This window comes from Falco punctatus (genome assembly GCF_963210335.1).
Source record: "Falco punctatus genome assembly, chromosome: 6".
Taxonomy (NCBI): Eukaryota; Metazoa; Chordata; class Aves; order Falconiformes; family Falconidae; genus Falco; species Falco punctatus.
Window position 1 is genome coordinate 67,525,202 of NC_137585.1, and position 20,749 is coordinate 67,545,950.

The following is a 20,749-nucleotide window of genomic DNA, read 5'->3' on the forward strand; positions in this document are numbered from 1 at the left end:
CTTTTAGCTGCTGCTAGAGAGCCTTGAAACTCCTTGCGTGATGTTGCTAACGACAGGGAACAGCATGCCGAAGCCTAGAATTAGTGTCCTTAAAGGCTTTATTATGATGGCAAAACCAACTGTTAGAAGAGCTCCCTCGTGCCCAAAAGGTCTATATAGTGCTTCAGCAAAGGGAGGGGGAGGTTCACAATAAATTGTGAAAATTGGAAGGAGAAGAGGAGGAAAAAACCAGCACCCCAGACTTCAAACAAATCTTGCTCTCCATTTTTCTTCCAAAGTGTTGAACGATACATGACGTCATACAATGTGTGGTAATTCCCCCTTCTCTATTTTGAAAGTAATAAATGGGTTCTATTTCTGAGAAAATGTATTACAGCCAAATTTTACTGTCAGTTAGCCTGATGTCAATCCCAAGCAGCAACAATTCAAATGCAGTTCCTCTGGATTCACACTGATGTAACGGAGAACAGAATGTGGTGCTTGAAAAAGCAGCTGTCACCTTATGGAAAACTTTATGAAGTATCTTATTTGGAAACAAGTGTTCTTCTGTGCAGCGTATTGCCCTGTACTTCTTTTCTCTCATTCTTTCTTTCTGAAGATAGTGCTCTGAAACAGAATCACTGTTGTTTCTTAAGAATTTATCTGCTTCTGCACTTATTCCCCACCTGACATCGTAATCCTCTGTTTGTGACATAATAGTCATTTTTACAATGACCAATTGTGATACTACAAGCTGGGCTTAAAATCTGATCTGAAAAATGCATTTTACTCTGATATCTTACATAACGTCATATCAACTTTCAGCTCAGGAGATAATAATTTCAACCAAGTGACATCAATTAAGTTTTCATCCAAGGGAATGGTACGCTTGATATAACCCCCTAGAGATAATTCCCTCCACAGTTTACAGTTTTATGTTTTGACCTTTAAAAATATTTCCACTCTCTACCCAATGCTCGATTACGCAAGTCTAATGATTTTGCCGAAGTAGAAAACATAGTGTATACCATTCAGTCCAGGCTCCCACAGGAGTTAGAAGTCATAACAAGCAGAAGCTTAAGAAAAGGAAAATCAAATGCAAATATATTTCTCATGAATTGTTCAATGAATTTTAGAAACCATAATGATTTATGAGAATAACCTGAAAAGCAACATCCTTCTTGACAAGTGCTGAGTGAGTACCCTTCTAAAGTTTGCAGTCTTATGTTTGAGGATACAGTTTCATCCCGTATTTTTGCTCTGAAATTCAGTGGTTTCTCTGTTCATCCTACCAGCTTTGGCAGCTTTAACTGGAGTTATTCATAGGTTTCAAATTATGCACATGCTTTGCTGGATCTGCACCCATGTGTGTCAAAATTTTGTTATGCGTAGGACAGCCAGCACAATCCAGAATCAAAGAGAGCCAATTTTTGTTCTTTATTGAACTTTGAACTTTGAGGAAGGACCTCCGGGAAAAACAGAAATCTAGGGAAACAGGTTATCAGATGCTGTGCAGTCAGAACCTTCTCTTCCCAACAGCTGAAACCACTTGCAAAATGGCAGAGTATGCCTAAACTTAAGCCTGTTGACTAACTCAGCCAGATGTGGGACCAAGATTTCTAGTCTCAAAGTTTCACATTCAAGTAAGTAGATGATTATACAGAGAATTTAGCTGTAAATTATTTCTAGCAAGTATTAAACTCTACATTGTTTAAATGACTGGATTTCAACATGTTTTCTTCTTTAATAGGTATTTCTAAGAAAATTGCTTCCTCAACTTAAATATTTTGCTTTTTATAAGACACTAAACATACAAACCAACAGGTGGAAGAAATAAACTAATATTTTGTGAATATTCTGTAATGCAAATGTTATTTTACAGTCATTATTTCTCATTAAAGAGCTCAGAAGTTCCCATCCTTCCACAAGTTTTGTTTTCCTAAAGTCAAGAGAACTCTGGCTGGTGAAGGAATTATTTTCCTCTTGGTAAAATGTCCTGCTACATGGTGAAATGTTCCATCTGGAGTGCCCAGTTATAGAACTGTAAAAGTAAATTTCTCTGTGCTATCATCTCCTTGAAAGCCATGTGCACACAAGATGAGTGTCTTACACCATAAGATGGATTTCTGATGACATGAATTAGTATACAGCATGTGTTGCTTTGGAAAACTTTGTTTAATATTGAATACTGGTTGATGATACTCTCCAGTGATATCACATTACAAAACTGATTATAAAAATACCGCAACCACATCATGGATAAAGTTGTTATCCATTCTGTTTGCCACACCAGTGCCTTACCATGGAAATCCATACTAGATTTATTGACCACAAATTATTGTATATGTGAAATAAATTAGCTGGAGAAAGAAGCATATCTTTATGGCTTTCAGCACATCTCCTGTGGAAACAGCATGAAAAATGCAAAACCTATTTCACTAATCTCTTCTAACATTTTGTATATGCAACAGCCACTGCCTCAAAAGCCATATTTCTTCACTGATCACATTTTCAGGACTCCTGAAAAAAAGTACAGTTTGATAGAAACCATTAACTTGTTTCCTTGTTTGTATGTTTCTTTTTTAAAATATATTATGTAGCTCAGTTACTGGAAGGGATAAGTTTGAGATGGTTACTGTTGTTACTGCATGAAATTGATCTGGGCTCCGGCCAAACACAAGTCTCATTAAGATGGAGACATTCAGATGAAAATTAAGACCCTTCTAATGAAACATACTGGAGGATTAAGTTACAAGTGGCAGGACACACTACCTTATTTATCTAGTGGTGCTTGCATGACTTGCTAGGCCAGCAGTTATGACAAATGTTCTTTGCGCAACCTATTTTCAAGGCTATTTCCATTAAAAGTAACATGATTGAGTACACTGCTTTGCTCATAGTTGAGATATGCTTCAATGTTTATATCAAACCAATTAAACTGTGGTGTTTTAAAGCAATAAAAATTGTTCTGTAATTGCCACATGTTCTTCTCTGCCATTTTCAAGTCTGGAGACTAGGAAACAGTTTGGAAGCTTTCTGTGCACGCTATTTCATCCTCACGCATTTGACTTTTTAATTTCACCTTGCACTGATTTGTATGAGAAAACATTCTAGGTCTTTTGTGTGTGTGTGATTGTCGTTCTTCATTATCTTTTTCTAACATTTAGAATACAGATACCTAAAGTAATATTATTTTTGTTGTTGTTACTGTTATTTCAAGCATTTTTCTTGCTTATACGTTATTGTGGTTGTACCTACCATGTTATAGGCAAACTCACTGAGCAGCTAAGTTAAAACGCTGTAGTTGCACACAATTTGTCATTAACATACTCTTGCTGGCAGTTGAAAAATGTGTTACATAGCTCCCTTTGACACCTCTGCTTTTTTGCAATACATCCTATCACCTTCATAAGCATGTATTAATTCTGAGTGCCTCCATCTGAGCTACACTGAAAGAGCCTGAATTTCAAATAATGGGTGTCCTAAAAAATGTCTTCCATAGAATGTTATATCTGGAGGGAAGTCAAGTTAGCTACCACTTCTTAAACCTCTTGGAAGGCATTACTTGTGGGATTAAAGTTGGGGAATTAAACTATTTTAAATTCTGTGCTATCAGGTCTCTGCAAGTAGACAAATAAGGAAGGGTCTTCTTTTCAACATCTGAAATGATGGGGAATATTCTTCTCTATGGACTTTTGGTATCTCCTGTGGAACTTTTTCCTTTGCAGTCATGTAAGCCTGAGCACCAAAGGCCTCAATTTGAGGTAGAAACAAGACATGGAAAGATTTGGGTCATGGAGTTACCTACAAGGCCATCAGGAGTATTTGTTGATGCTAAGTGGGGTGCAGCGAGCTCCTTCGAGCATCAGACTTTAATGGCACTAACATTACCTGCCTAGAAACAACTCTGGATGTATGAAAACAGTCTTGGGAGCCGAACAGGTAGCTTAGCACTTGAACTGTCAGATATATATATTTTTTTTTTCTGATCTATGAAACATCTTAAGACTACTCAGCAGGCTGTACATTTTGAGGCTCAGGAGGCAGTGATAAGATATAGGACTATGAGTTGTCATGCATCATCTGACTGGGTGAACACTCAATCTGTTGTTAGTGTATGGCAAAAATATGTGAGCTCATACCTCTGTCATCGATGCAAATAGCACCTATAGGGTACACTTCTTGTCCCTCCACTGCACCGTAACTCTTTATCAGAATGTATTACAGTACATCAGAATGAATTACAGTAGGTAAATTCACTGCTGAAGCCTTACTCTTCTCAATGTAGCACATTACAGAAGCAATTTGCTTAGCACTGAGTATTTGAGTTGGAAATCTCAGCACAGGCAGGAGGGAAAAGAATGGAGAAAGGAACTGAAAAAAACTTCCCAAAACTTGGTAAAGTTCTCTGAGTTCAGAGGCTGTTTGTGCAGCAGGGAAAGAAATTGAAGCTCTTCCCAGAGAATGTTATGATTAGTAATGGCATTAATGTTCGAGCTGATATTTATTCTACATCTTGCACATTGTCTAAGATGAAAAAAATTCTGAAAGAGTCAAACAATGAGAGAAACCGAGATCAGAGATGAAGAAACTTTCCAATGAAATGCTATAAATTCAGCCCAATGTAAGTATTATGCATATTAAACCATCTCGTGTCTCTGAGAGGTCTCAAGTTAACGGAGGAAAGCACAATGTCAGGATACATACCTGTAAAGGAGAGGGCTGACGATAATAGTGTACTTCATATACACTTAAGGAGTGAGAGAAAAAAGAGAAAGAGGGCATATGTTTTTATTAGCTGCCATCTCTTACTTTACAAACAACCTATATTCATAGGCCATATTGGACTGTAAACTCCACTTCTGTCCCCGTCAAGTGCTTAGCTTTAGCCAGCAAAGACCTGATATCAGATATCTACAATCATATAACACTAAATGGAGGGCTTTGAACTCATTTGCTTGCATGAGATAAATAACTTTAAAAGACATGGTTAATGGCACACTTATCTTGTGCACAAGTGGAAGAGTTGGCTGTGATCCATTTCCGACTTTGAATTTTTACTACTGCAACTAGTGTCAGATAAAAGCTGTTTTCGGGAACCAAGAAAATTGTGTTAGAGAGAACAGCAGGGTTCTGCCTCCTTCAAGGCGGTTGGGAGTTAGTGGAAATGCTGTAATTTCATTTCAACAATTTTTGTTAGGACACCTCTCAGTCAGAGGAAAGTCTTTGTTATGCACATGTAAACCAGAATATCAGCAGTGTCTGGAACAGGACAGGTTAATATTATAATGCTGATAAATAAGTAACACAAACTTCAGCTCAGAACAGCCAATCATATAAGCTAAAGATCTGTTGGTCAGCTAAGAAATCTGGCCAAGGCAGATGGCGTTTACCATTTATAGGATTTTCTAGTACTTTTTCTGGGACAACAGTTTACATTACAAAAACTTCCGTTGTAACACTGATTGCCAAAGGAGAAACAAAAACTGCACAAGCACGGAGATTGTCTTATGCTGTATTACTAGAAGGTGATGCATCCACAAAAGAGCTTAGTGAATGGGAAAAGGTTTTCTGTACCCACTGCTGTACCTATGCTGCTGCTTGCTATGTATTTAAAAGGATGTCATTCTTCAGTGAGTAATACATTCCCTTTCAAAAGCTAGCTTAGCTTCACCCAAATTGATTTTATGAAGAACATTTCACACACACCATTTCACCTAACTTTCAAAAGTAAAGATATTTCTCCAGCGTCTCTGGAACATGAAGAGTCACTTCGGGAGAAAAGAAAATAACATCTAGATTCTCTTTTTCTACTATGTTTCTATAGTTCTGTATTTCTGCTCTGTGTTTCTACTGATCACAGGTGAACAGCCTCCAAGGCCAGAGAGGCGGATAATTAAAAAAAATAAACAGTGAAGAAATATCTCCGTCTTCTACCCTTTGAAACCTGAGGCTGAGTTTCACCATAAAGTTCTTCCAGCAACAACAGAAATTTAATGACTGGTTTTGTTAGAGAAGGGTTACAGAGTTCTGGATTAATTTTAGCCTTTAGTTATCTGTGTTTAAAATTTATAGGATAGATTCATATGATATGTGATGTATTTATATATTCTAAAGGTTGGACTTGATCTCAAAGGCTTTTCCCACCCTAAATGATTCTATGAGTCTCTCTGTGACATCTTTTTAGATGGAGACCACAAGCTTTGTGAACTGTTTGCTGATTCTATGGGGATGTGGCAAGATGGAATACTACTGTCAGGTGGCATTTCTATGTAGCACTTTAATGCAATGAATAATAGTCATTAATAATGTATATAATGGAAATCTGATTACTTGAGTAAAAGCCGTCTTACAGTTTTACTTTGAAAAACAAATGGACACTGTCCATTTGCTTGTGGGGATGATTCTGAGATATGGATATAATAGCGGAATTAGAAGGTTGATTCTATTTATACTCAGGTGAAATAATGCACGTGCCATATGCAAGAGCAGTAGCCTTAATAAGGAGCTAACATACCTGAAAAGAAGACTAAAAACATCAGAAAAATTATCAAAGTGATCAAGTGATAAATAGTGTCATGAACACATGAAAAAAAACCCATCTATAATTTTTAAGTGTAGAGGTAAAGGCTTCCTCCCAGCCACCATGGAGCTTCTGAGGCTGTCATGGATGACCCGTGTATTGCATTTATGTATACCCCAAATCCCATGAGCATAAAGGAACCACATGCGGTACTGGAGCCAAAGAAACCTGGAATAACTATGAACCGGTACAGTTATAGCTGAAGAAAGTAGCTAAATAAGTAGATAAATTTAGGGAGGAGCATTTCTTAGCTTGGCGTTGCATGAAATGTTCCCACCCTACACAGTGAGACTCACATGTCATTTGAACATATATATCTGAGCAAAAGCACAAAACTTTTAAAGGCGAGGGAGGGTTTTTCATTATAAACATAGAAGAAACCCAACATTTTTTAACTTTGGCAGAATAATCACTGGTGATATCTGAGTTCATATATTTTGATTGCCTAAAACTTGGCTAAATTTTTCCTCCCAACTTTGTCTTGGGACAGTAAAAATCTGATTTGTGGTGAAAAGACAGTGACTTCCCTAATACTCTTGTAAGGATAATGCCAAGCAAAGACATTTGTTAAGAAGGTGGCTTTCATGGCACTCACTGCCTTCTTCCCCTGTGGTCTTCTTGGGTATATCTGAATATATGTTCCTGCCACCATTGAGCTGATGTAGCATCAGCAGCAAAAAGATGACATCAGTGTGCTACACTCATTCTCCAGATATACTGTGGACTTGTCCCAGGAATATCAGATTTATTATGCAAGAGCAGAACCAAAGCACAGTGCACCCTCATTAAAACTGGCCTTCCTGAGAAAAATGGATTTACAGAACACTTCTATAATAATAATGACATTCATTATACGTATATTAAATGACATGACAGAGAGAATGACCTAAGAGACTCTTGAGGAAGGTAGTGGACCAGTGCATCACCTGGGAAATCCTTCTGGCCCACAGACTTTTTCCAGCTTATCCAGGAAGAGAGAAAACATAGAAAGGGGCCAGGGACTAAATGATATATTCCTTCAGGCTGTATGTAGCTGGTTTATGTAACACAAGTTCTACATGTACGCTATGGACAGTACTAAGACCTGCCCAAGTAATATTTCGCTTTAGAACAAAAAAATAAAACATTAGACAGCCATGAACAACAGCTCTGAGCTGTTGGAATTTTGAAAAGAAACAGAGATTGTGGCCCAAATATGAATAACTACAATGCAGGTTCTGTATAATCGACATAACATATCTGGTGCAGACCTTGACATAACTAGTATACGTGCAGATTAGAATAAAGCTGAAGTCATCACTAAAAGGCCTGATGCAACAAAAAGTTTCTCAAGTTCCTCTCAGTGCTAAATCATACAGGGACATTCATGATAAATCTTGCTGCCTAAGTTAAAATGTGCAAAAAAATTTAATGGCTATCATAGAGAAGCTTAAAGAGGTTCTGAAATGGATGGGTATATTAAAAGAGCCAGTAATACATAGCTACTATGCCAGAAAGAAGAAATCTAATTTTTTTCTATGAAAGTTCTAAGGCTCTGGCAGACTCTACTTACAGTAGTGTGATTGAAGATGATCGGCACTGGTTCATGTATCACACTAACCACACTAACCACTAACCAAAAATGACTTTCAGTCTGCTCAAAAGGAGGCATTGACTTTAAGCAATGAAAATAAGAAGCTTCACGTCAGTCATTCTGAGTTTTTAATGCCCTTTAAAAATAAAATTGGTCAGATATTGTTTACTGCTATCAGAAGGGGGTCTGGCAAATCCTTCCAGTGTTTCAGAACCTAGAAATTATTATTTTTTTCAGACAGAAACCTACACTTTCAACTGGTAAAAAAGTGGGAAAGGTTTAATAACTACAGCAACACTGAGCAAACGTGCAGTGGAACAATGTCTGTTACTAGATTACGTACTTGTCAATACATTAGCAAACACATCAGTTCTCGGGTTATATGTGGACTAGAGATTGCCAGAGCTACACCTGAGATAACACTGCAGAAAATCGTCAAAGTTACCAGCATGGGATGGTAGGATCAGAATTTTCCAAGAGCTTTTCAAGGGAGACTATTCAGTCCTAGAAGGGGTTTTATTTAAAGGAAACAACCTGGCAATTGCTAAGGTGTTACAGGAATATATATTGAAAAGGATATGTAAAAGTAATTTTATGCTCCAAAACCACCATAGAGGAAGGGCAAAAATATTTTATAACAAACCAAAGTGAACAGTGAAATAAAGAACTTTGGCAGGGATTACCACATGAGCCAAAACTAAGTGAAAGAGCGATAAACTCATTCCAATGATAAAGGAAAATCAGCACCTTGGAGGAAAGCAGACATAGATGATATTGTTTAAATTGGCAAGGACAAATATACTTGTGTTAGAATATAATGCTGACTTGCTAGAGATGACTTTAGCAGAAAATACTGCAGCTAAACATGTAGTTATATCCACTAAATCTTTTTTTGCTAAACCAGCTTTATGTCCAATAGAAACCTATTACACAGTAAATTCTGCCACAGATTAGCTAGTATTATTTTAAGTGGTTTTAATACAGGTTTAGAATGCAACCATTAATTGATATTATCGTAATTTTATAAGTAAGCAAGAATGGTACCAAAATGAGAAAAAAACACAACAAACACACTAATAAAAAACCCCGGTGGAGTCACACTTTTAATGAGGCTAAGCATGATTGACTTGTGGAGTGCTACCAATGAATCTGACATGGGTTGCTATTTGTTCCACAGAGAATAGAAAACATTACTAGGATGCCAGACCCAACATTAAAAGTAGAGCGATGGGGAAAAAAATCCACTTGAATTTGAACTGGTTCCACCAAGAGAAGTCGCCATTTTACAAAAATTAAGTGGGAATATCTTGTTGGAATGGCTAGTCACCAGTGACATACTTTGGATGAAACCGCCACTTCAAACTGACACATACTTTAAAGAAAGGGTAATAACTTTACAGATCTTGGCGAGACATTTGAAAAGGTCGCTTCCCCTAAGGAAGTGTCACTTGGAAAAGAGCCACGGCAAACAGACACAGTGAAACCAGTGGGCATGGCATAACCAAAACTAAATGGGACTGATGGTCCCAATGGGGGGGCATGAAGATTTTTGGGACAGCATGTCAGAGACTGCTGGTCACTTTAGAGCACTTACAACTAATAAATCAAATACAAGTAAAAAAGAGGTTATACATACTTGAAATTCTGTATGATGCTAATGATGATTCTTAATTTTTTTGATGCTTGGCTGTGAAAAGAAGATGGGATTCTATGTTTTTAATAAGTCTTTTCACATGCATGTTGAACCAGAGCCAAATTTATGTGGTGTCTCATATAAGTAGTACTGCCCAGTTAGAAAACCCAGGACCTAAATGATGCACAGTTTTCTTGAATATCTGGACTCTGGGCAATTTTGAAGGAATACAGCACTAACAAAGTTATAAAAGAGCTGAGGCCACGTCCTTATTTCTCATCTATTGCCTGTATGAGTGTGTTTAAAAAAAACACACAGGAAAATAGATGAACAGACTCAGCTTCATGGCTGAAAGGTCAGCCGTAGAGGAGTCAGAGTGACATGAAAATAAAAACATTTAAGTGCTACCCAGATTAACCATTTAATCTTTTTTTCAAAAGATTTATCTAAATACTTTTCCTACACCTTTGTTAACATTTGAAATATGTAGTGCTGTTGCTGCTTTGAAAAATGCTACGCTGACTTGCCTTTCCATCTCCTTCTGTAATTTGTTTTCCCAGTTGTCTTCCCATATCATTAACATCACCAGCATAAGCTGCTCAGCTTCTGTTTCTTTGAATCCCACTGATGGGTACTGCTACTCACAGGTGGTGTAGATGGGGTGGACTCTTGCCTCTGCTATTACCTGGGAATAAATCTTCAAGCCACTAACTTTGTAAAGAAACATCTCTTTCAAAACTGTTATGATTGATTCATATATTACTTACAAGTCTTTTCATTCAGTCTCTTATATCAGGCTATGCTTCATCTTGTAAAAAAAGTGGGGGTTAGTCCAAGAGTCTAAAATATGCTAGTATGTGACTTCCACAATCATCAGAAGATCAGCTGTGTTATAAACACAGCAAAAGTAATTATTCAGATAGTAGTTTCTGCAGTTCACATAGCTGAAGCTTTTATCCTGCTATGAAAAAACACTGATTATCTCTTATCTTTGCTTCTTTTGATCATTAATAACAAGTTCTCCCCATCCTTTTATTGTACAACCAGGGTTTCAAAAGTGTATTTGTAGTTGATCTGCTTACAGTTTAAGGTGTGTGCATGTGTATCATACATGGTACATGATCCTTGTGTAGCCATACATGATAATGATTTACCAAGCAGTATATTAAAGATGAAACCAATTGCATTTCATATATAGGATTTCACCTTAGAAGTCTGATTACTATTGGGAGACAAAAAAACCCCACTACAGTCACTGAGTGGCACTTGTGTAGAGTACGTACTCCAAGACCCCCTGCCCATATTTCAGTACTTTTATTACTTACCCATTTCAGCTGGGAATTCTATTTTTCAATGGGGATTAATTTTACAGTCATAAAAATTTTGCTTCATTGTGATTCTTTCTTTGCTCTTTTCACACTAACATGGTATTTTGGAAGGGAAATGTCAACAGAGCTAACTAATGAATTAAAAAAATCTCCATGCAAAGACACCTTCAAAGAATTGTAAAATGGCTAAGCTGTAATTCATTACCTCCTTCTATTAATCTTCCAGTCTGTCATAGCTTTTGCTGGAGTGGGAAGCGAAGGTGACCACTTAAACTTTAGACTGCTCCCATTTATGATCAAATCTTTCTGATGTTTATTGTATGACTGTGCTTCTACCTAGGAGCTTGTTTTATCCTACTTGTGGCAGGTAAATGTCTATTTAGAGACAGGTAGATTAGGTGGGTAAAGCAGATGTGATATTGGGTGGATAGTCTGATTCAAGAATTTGAAGACATTCACACAATTCCTAGCAACACTATTAATCCTAAGGAACTGACTTTTCAAATCTCAAATCAAGGCTGTAGGCGTATGAATTTTCACAGATGAAAAAGGAGAGCGTTTTCCTTCAGGGAGGGGGGCAGTGGATTCTGCTGTGATGTTGACAATTTTTCTTATCACTTTGGGTAATGTGAGCATTTCCAGTTGCCACCAGTAACACAAACAAACAAGTAAACAACACCACAAGCCAAAAAATGTTATTCACCTCCTGTTTTTCTGACTACAGAAGTTTCAACAGACTTCTTGTTTGCTCAAATTATCATCAAGAGAATGTTCTTGTATAGCAGTAGAAGACAAAAATAAAACCAGGGTGTTTGTTACAAATTCATGTTTCTCACATTACGTAGACTCAGAATCACAGATCTTCTAGTTCCAACACCCCTGCCAAGGGCAGGGACACCTTCCACCAGACCAAGTTACTCAAAGTCCCACCCAGCCTGGCCACTTCCAGGGATGGGGCATCAAGACGAAGCACAGCCTGCTTTTGATTGCTGTGTTCTGCTGTCGGTTGCATGTTTGCATTGGAATGTAAGTTCTACAATGCCTTTGATGCTGAATGTATGGCAGGTGTACCATGTGTTCTGCACCAACAGCGAGCAAGCTAGAGACCTTGTCTGATGAAATAAGCAGGCTTTTATTTGGGTAGTGATGAGGCGATGCCCTTGAGAAGGCTGGTGCATGCTGCCTTGTGAGCTTGTTAGCTTTAGTGTGAAATGTAGGGTGGCTTTACTGTGGGGTCTGAGAAGGCTGGTAACACTATTCCCTCCCTCCTTGTTCTCTGTGCAGTCAAGAACCAAGACTGTGGCTGTGCTCACTAGGACAGCTAAGGAAAGAAATTGGATGCTATGCCAATCTATATAGGGGCAACCTCTTTCTTCCCCTGTTTATAAATGTGATTATATATACATCTTAAGGGGATTCTCAAACACTAACAAAAGGACCATGCAACTCATACTGCATATCAGGTATCTGCTTGTAAAGCACAGGTGTACAGGCCATGTCTGCCATAGCTGGGCCAGCATCCACCGCCCTTTTGTAATTTTCCTGACCTGAAACCTCCCAGTTTACTTGACATTCCCTCTAACTTTAGCTCTGTCTCCACACAAGCCCCTGCTTTTAACTTGTGCTGTCTCAGCCGTAAAAAAGGACAAAAGTTAAAATTCAGATAAGCAGAAACTCATGATTCTATAATGGGGTCAATCTGCGATGCTGATGCAGAGAAGCTCCTCTCAAGTCAGCTATTGGGGTCACACACATGCTCAGAGATAATGATGAATCCCGGAGGAAGAACTGGTGAAGTGATATGACTCACTGCTGCGTTGAGAATCGCCCAGTATGTCATCTAATTAGGTTATCAGCTTTGCTCCAAAAGGATGTGCAGATAAGCACAGTGCCCAGGTGGACTTAGGATCGAGAGTGCTGCACTCTGGGGGTATTTTCACACTCAGACTTGCTTAACACAAATGGTGTAAATGTAATAAAGACCCACACCTAGAAATGATCCCAGGCTGTGCAACCTTGTCTTGAGCAATGTTCAGGATAAAAATTATCCTTTTACCATATAACTCAGTGAGGGCTGCCTTTCCCACATATTTCAGCTACACTAAAAAAAAAAAAAAACCAAACCAAAAAAAACCAAACCAGGCAAGTAGTAAGTGGATATTTTGTGACTTAAGAAAATCTAATTGCAAACTTTCCATAGGCTTTTGAAGTGCAAATGAAATGTGACTTAGCATACTCTCTTGCGACGCACTAGAAGTGATAGTCAATGGCTGATTATTCAGTGGTGTAGAAGCCTATGGAGTCAAAGAAGAATCCATGAATACTTGGACCATGCCTGGCATTCAGGGATACAGAGTTGATCAGCTCCCCAGGAAACTTCCAAAGTTAGAAATCAACTCCTTAAGATGTACCAAAAAAGAAGTGCTCCATGACTTAAGAGTCATGACACAAAATGTCCTTTATGCCTTGATATTTCATTTTACAATGGTTTTTGTTATGAAACAATGGAACAAGTCATGACCAAAACTTTAGTCATTAATTCTTTTCTGATCTCCTACCAATTTGGAAAGTGATGACCACATGATTCATATAACGCCAAAACAGGAGCAGCATGAACATTAAATTATTTGCCATGTTCACAGACTGTCAGATGGGGCAGATAGCCAGCTTTTCAAAATAATCATGAAGAGATCAGCACAGCTGTATCATATTTTCAGCTTGTACTCCTTTCCTACTGAAACCGGCATCCAACGTTCTCAAACCAATGCTCTCTTTGATGAGTATAGGTTTCAATTCGTATTTCCCATTGCTTGAAATAAAAGGAAAGAAAAAAAAACAAGTGTTAGGGGCTAGTCTGATCTATAATTTCCTCCTAAGCGATATTGTAAAAATGTCAAATTTGCAAAGCAGGAATAAATGAAGAAGGTGATAAACAACAAGTATAGAAATGCTGCATAGATGATATGAATAGATGAAGGGCCTGAACTAATTTTGAGAAATGAGAAGTATGAATTGGGGTGAAAACACATAATCAAATTCTCTTTTCAGTGTTTCATATCTCACTTCTGCAAAGTGTGTTGAGCTCATGAATGTCTGTCACTTAAAGGAAGAAACATTTGCCTTTGTCATACCCAAACTGCTTCAATTGCTGTTTGTCAATCAGTTTAATTAATACATAAATCGCTTGTCCCAATTGTCTTGGAAATGCTACACAGTACTCCGAGATTATAAAGTAAGAAAGTGCATTGGCAAAAATATTACAACTTAATATAACGTAATTACGTTATTGATAATCTGGAAAGCAAATCTATCATTATAACTTTCCACCACCCACGCACCCCAATTAGGAACAAATACTGTGCAAAGCTCTGCAAGAGCCCTGCCTCGGAGAGCGTACAGGCTGAGGGTACGGCAGGAGACAAGTCAGCATAGGCAGATGGGGCGGGTGAAAGATGACAGTGAAATGGTTATGATTAGTGTAATAGTTTCCGAACCTTCGATCTGGAGCCTGCTGCAGGCGCAAAGAGAAAAACCTTTATTTTATTCTTTCATAAAGGGCTGCCTACACCAGAGGATGTTAATATAATTAGGGTAATGATGTAATTAAAAGTGAAGCTGGAGTCCCAAAAGATACAGTTTATGATATGGGTGAGGAATTTTATCTTATATTATGCTTTTAATATTTGGTACAGCCTGGCTTTGCAAGCCATCACAAATGCTTTAAGGCAAATTAAAAAATGCCAGCTTCCACAGGTAGAATTGGGCTATTTCTTAAATAAACATTGTAGGAAACGACAGTGGCTAGAGCAAACAGTTTATCCAGCTTGTGAGAATCAGCACAACAGCCACCAAACTGTTCTTAAAGGGGCATTTGGCAGACTCCAGAGGTCCGGGAGCAGCCGAAAGGGAGTGGATTCCAGGAGAATCCTCCCTCCCAGAGCAGTTTGGCTGCATCACTGGAAGCATGCTGCAGCTAATGTGGTGGGACAGCAGTGCTCACCCTCTCCATCCAGCAGCCTGGCACAACACTAGCCGGCCTTTCTGGGGGAAAAATACACCTCAGTTCTCCCAGCTCCAGCAGAAGGGAGGGTTGTGTTAAAATAAATCAGTCAAGCACTTAATAAGAATGACCTGTGAACTCCTTTTCCTTTTGAAATGGTCTTATTGTCAGAAAACTGTTGTAAGTGAGAATATCTGCTCCTCAAGATTTATTTTTCCATGACTGCCTAAACCAGCTACCCCTTTTATTCCACGGTGTAGTGCTAAGAGTGTGCTGATATATTATAAAATGGCTTTGTTTGCTAGAATTGTTTGACTGCTGAGGGGGTTTGAGCGTGCATATCGCCTGGCTCGTTGTGCCTATATCGATCAGAATTCATTAGCCTCTACAGTGTCCTCAATGTCAACATGCTATGTCTGTAACACAGCAGAAAGAAAACCACAACCCACACAATAAGTAAAAATATCCTTAGTTCAAAAGCATAATTAATTAGATTTCTGTAATATTGAGATAACTTTGAGGTATCTCTCCTTCCTGTAAACCTCTGTCTCAATATACCAGATTACACAGACACCGATTCTCAGTCAGTAGGCTTTAACTCTGATAGCGTCCCCTCTATAGACAGCTTGAGACAACAGAAAAACTGTCACCTACTCAGAGGGCTTTGGATCAGCTTTGGGAGCTCAAAGTTTTCCTGAAACCTGACAAATCAAGCACAACCACACCTATCCAGAGATAAGATTAAAAGTACTTGAAAAATAGTACTTTTCCCCACCATACTTCATGGGGAAGGGGGGGGGGGGGGGGCAGGGAAATAATGAGAATTTTTGGCTACAATCTAGTAAAATCCACTTTGACTCAGCTCTTCCTTCAAATAAATGGGCCTGAGAAAAAAATAAAATTCAAAAGCTTGAAAACTTATTTAAGTGTTTTTGCTTTATTTCTTTAGTTGATTATTTACTTATTTATTTCCTTAAAAAATATCATAGGACTATGAAGAATGTTGTTTAGAACACTCTAAGACTTTTTCCATAAATAAACTTAACTGAGCAAAGCATTATATACCAAATTCCAACATGCCCCTAACAAAAAGCCCACACCCCCGACTTTGCCAGTAGAAATTTCTAAATTATACTCTTCCCGCACTTAGACTCAGGAAATCCATTCAGAAAGAAAGTGTGAGGGCTTTTCAGCGTGCCTTCTTATTTAAATTTGTAATTTTTATCTGGTTCCCAAAAATAAGCACAATCCCACATGAGCAGGGAGAGATTCAAAACTCTTTTTTTCCTGATTCAGAGCAAGGATTAAAGGCAGGAGTCCCACCTCCCCTGAGGCTGCTGTAATCACCACAATCTACAGTATACTTCAAATGCATTTTTCCCCCATTTCTCATACAGAAGGTCTTTTGCTTTGCATAAAATACTTTAATATTTATTGAGCCAGCGAGAGAATGTGAAAATGACTCTATAAGACAGTGGTTAGAGCAGTCCCAAGGGATGTGGGACACCTGGGTTCCTCTTCCCAGTCCAATGAATTTTTAATTGTATTCTAAAAAGTGGAACAGCTTTAAGAGGAGAGACAAAGCCTGACAACTTCCCAGAAAGCAGAAGACCTTCATTCAAAGCCCGAAGGTTAATCAAGCAGAAGGAGTAGGCACACCCCTTTTGATATTTTCATATGACTGACCTGATAGCTGGGCCATAGGATTTAATGAGATACGATGATAACAGCACACCTCTCAGGTTTGCATGGGAGTTTGATGGCCAGTAGAAAGAGACTAGTGTGATTGCTTTCCAAACAGGTAAACACGAAACCAATAATTTTTCAAATGTCCAGATTTCAAAAATATAAGTTTTCAATTCCTAACAAAATATGGCCAAGATGAAGAGTCATCCCTTTTCACAGCTCATGGAGAAACATTTCATTTTACAGTTTCCCAGAATAGTAAATACTTTCTCTTTTTAGTTTATTTTGTTCATTTGTTTCTTCAAAGAATATTTTCTTAGAAAGCAAATACAGAATTTTGTTCAAAACAAGAGCAACAGCTTTTGCCTCATGCACCCATTCATCCTACAAAATCTTTTTCTATGAACAAACATCTACAGTAAAAAGGGTTTTGACCTGGCTTTCCTAATTCCTATGGTTGCATACATCTATACCATGACGGGATATGAAACGAATTAAATTCAGCACGTGTAACACTAGTGAAAGGCAATGAACTTTACATCAGGAAGGAACTGGATTCATGCTATATATACGAGGAAGCAAACAGCCTTCAAGTCTGAGTTTCATGAGACACAAGAGGTATGCACCTTTTTCATTATAATTGAATGTAAGTGCTTGTATGGTTTTTAACAACCAGTGATTGCTCTTGTGGTTTTATGGCCTGGTCGTATGCCCACTGAAATCAACAGAATGAACTGTGAAAGGCTTCTGAGCTTGCTTAAAAGCGCAGCTCAGTGACACAGAACAACTCAACTGCCTTATCAACAGAAAGGGTTTGGACAAAATGACAAAAAAAGAATTTTTTTAAAAAATTACTAAAGCAAATGTGATTGCTTACAGAGTTTAAAATTTTTAGATCTACATGGTTTATACTTTCCCATGCTCCTTTTCCCATCAATAATCCAACCATTCATCTTCTGTGAAATCTAAACCTTCTGTGCTTCATGTTTTATTCATCCTAAGGTGCTTAATTTATACCAAAGGACAGCAGAGGGGCTAAGAGTAGCCTGTGTAAGGGGAGATGCCTTTAAGGCTATTATTCATGCCCTTTGATCTCAAGTTTTCACTCAGGAAACTTTGGTTCTGTGGATAATTAGAGGCTGCCACTAACTTTTACTCTATAAATTACAACAAATCTGAATAAAGCCAAGTATCTCTGAGACTGTAGCCATGTTTCGATATCTACAATGCTCAGAACAATTATAAATACATTGTAAAATACCAAAATTAATTCAAGGCTAGTTATTTTATTTTAGTTCTATTTTTTAAATAATGTAATTGATAAATATTACCAAATCCAAAAGTATTTATGATTTTATTTTATACACCACTTAGACTAACACCTAACAAACCACAGTGTGATAGATGAAGAGCGATGCTAAACTTAAACTTTCCCATGGAAATATATGTTACGAACTGTACACAATCAATTATTTCAGACAAAGCCCATGCTGTTTCTTCTTCTCCTAAGACACTGGTACATATTTAGGTTTTCAGCTTGAAAGCCCATTTTGGCACCACTAATGAAATAAATTATGTTTCTTGTCTGATCTCCCACTGGGTGGCGTGTGGTACCTCATGTACGTTCATTTGTCACCCTCAAATAGAATAATACTTCCTGCAGGTTCCCAGAGCAGATAACTGCCCAAGTGGAAGTTAATTAAGTCATTGGTTCACTTTGCTCCAGAGGATGTTAAACCACTGATGCTAAATGAGATACTTACACTACCACACTGGAGACACATCCAATTAAAACACCAGAAGAATTCAAATGCATATAGAGCTGTCCTCACAGATTACACTGAAGAGGGAATATACAGTAAACCATTTAGAAGGAAATAGGGAACCAGAAAATAATTTTAAAGGCAAGAAACTGTCTTCCTTCAAAAATGTAGATAAAAAAAAAAAAAGCCTTGTTCTTGTATTTCAAATTTAAGACTTGATGTTTCATTGTGTCATATTTCCACTAGTGATTTTTCATTTATCGATGGTAGATAATAACAGGATCCCTCTTTCTAACTGAAAACCCATCCAAGTCCAAGGAGTTAGTTTATTTCCTTAAATATAGCCTAAAGAAAATGTTTACAATCTCTTAACTACATAAGAAATGCTGTCAACAAAGTAATGGCATCCTTTTTTTTAAATTCTGGATTTTTTCTGTGGAAGGCAATACTTCTGTTGCTTCAACAGCTAAGGGAAAAAAAGTTTCACTTCTACAGAGGAGCATTAAATAGTAGCCATGTATCCCAGAGTGCTTTTCTAGGCAGAACACAAAGTTCACCAAGAGTTTTGGCTCTCTAATAACTGCGAGCACAAGGATTCTACCCATTACCAGTTTGATCAACTCCCATCACAACAACAAAACCAGACAGGCAATAAATGTTGACATTTTGCTTTATACTTTACTGTAATCTTTTTTCCTCCTGACAGTAAAACTAATGGAAGACTGGTGAATAGCTCAGAACAATAGAAATGAAAATCCTTCTGCTTCTGGGTTCCCAGTTCAAAAATCATATTCCATTTCCAAATGGAAACTCAGCTTTGGTCTAGAGATGGCCTTCAGTGGCCCACTGGAATAAGTCTGGTGATGTTTATCAAGCCCTTGGGGGCATATTGCAAAATTTCAATAATAGGAAAAGAGTAGGTAGCTACATCTACATATAACGGAGGTTCTGTGAGGAACTATCAGTGCTATAGTATAAGGAGAAAGCTTTTTCCCAAAGACTACCAGATTGGCAAAAATCACACACAAACGCAAAGAAAAAGAAAAGCAAAATATCTGGCTGCATAATTTAATGTATTGACATAAAAGAATAATGGACCAATTGTGCTGCCTTTGGACAGGTTTCCTCCCACATTCATGAGAAATAAGGCAGGCTGGATCTAGGATTTTCTGTTTCTATAAGGGCCATATTCAGCCAACATTATTAATTTTGTGTTAGACCAACCCGATGAGTAGTTGTCCTGAAGTGCGTGGGGTCACAAACAGAACAAGGAGACGGCTACGATCAGGGTAAACCATCTCGCCTATAGTTGTACATAACATGAAAAAGCTCTTTTGTAGGGTATTGCACATGAAAGCTTGTCTCGTTAAAAGGTGGGGTACATGGCCTTCCAATGCCAGGTTCTCCCTGCACAGAGAAAACTACTCCCCTGAGTAGAGGATACACATACTCTGTGTATAGCCCTGCAGCAACAAACACATTCTAGGCCAAGAACAGTTTGGAGGCCATAAAGATGAGCAAGATTTAGGACCTGTTAGGCAGTTGTGCAGAGGGTAATACCTCCGGGTAATGCTTCCTCCAAGTGCAAGGAAGTAAAACAACTTAAAATTGTTCCCTGGGATTGGGAAGTGCCATATCACCTGAAATAAGAGCCTGTATCTGTTAAAGGTGACCCAGTTTAGAGACAAAGCTGGTGCACACTGAAAGCACTGGCCACCTTCCTTTTTCCGTATGGCATCAAATAAACAAAGCTATTCTTAAAAGTCCAGATTTTAATTTCTTTGGCTTTTTTTAAACTGAATAGCTAATGCGTAGCATGCAAATTGCAAACTCTGCAACAGAAGTTTAGCTGCTGTTCGATAAATTCTCCTCCACCTCGTGGGTTCGGTTCTGTTTCACCTGGAAACATAAATGTAGGTGGCTGGTGCAAATGCAGGTTTTGTCCCAAAATGGGTGAGGGAGTGGTGGACAGGAAGCTCAGCCAGCCAGCCCTAATGCCAGGATTTTCGATTTTAATTTTAGATTTAGCCCTGATGTCTCTGCAAATCTGTCTGTAGAATGTGCACAGGATTTCCTGCCTGTCTTTTCCCTGTAACCTGGAAACTCTTCCAGGTATCGACTGTATATTCCAAAGTGCAGTGCCTAACTCCATAGGACTGGTCAAAGCTGAAGCCTTCCTACCAGAAGTGTGATCACAATGCAAT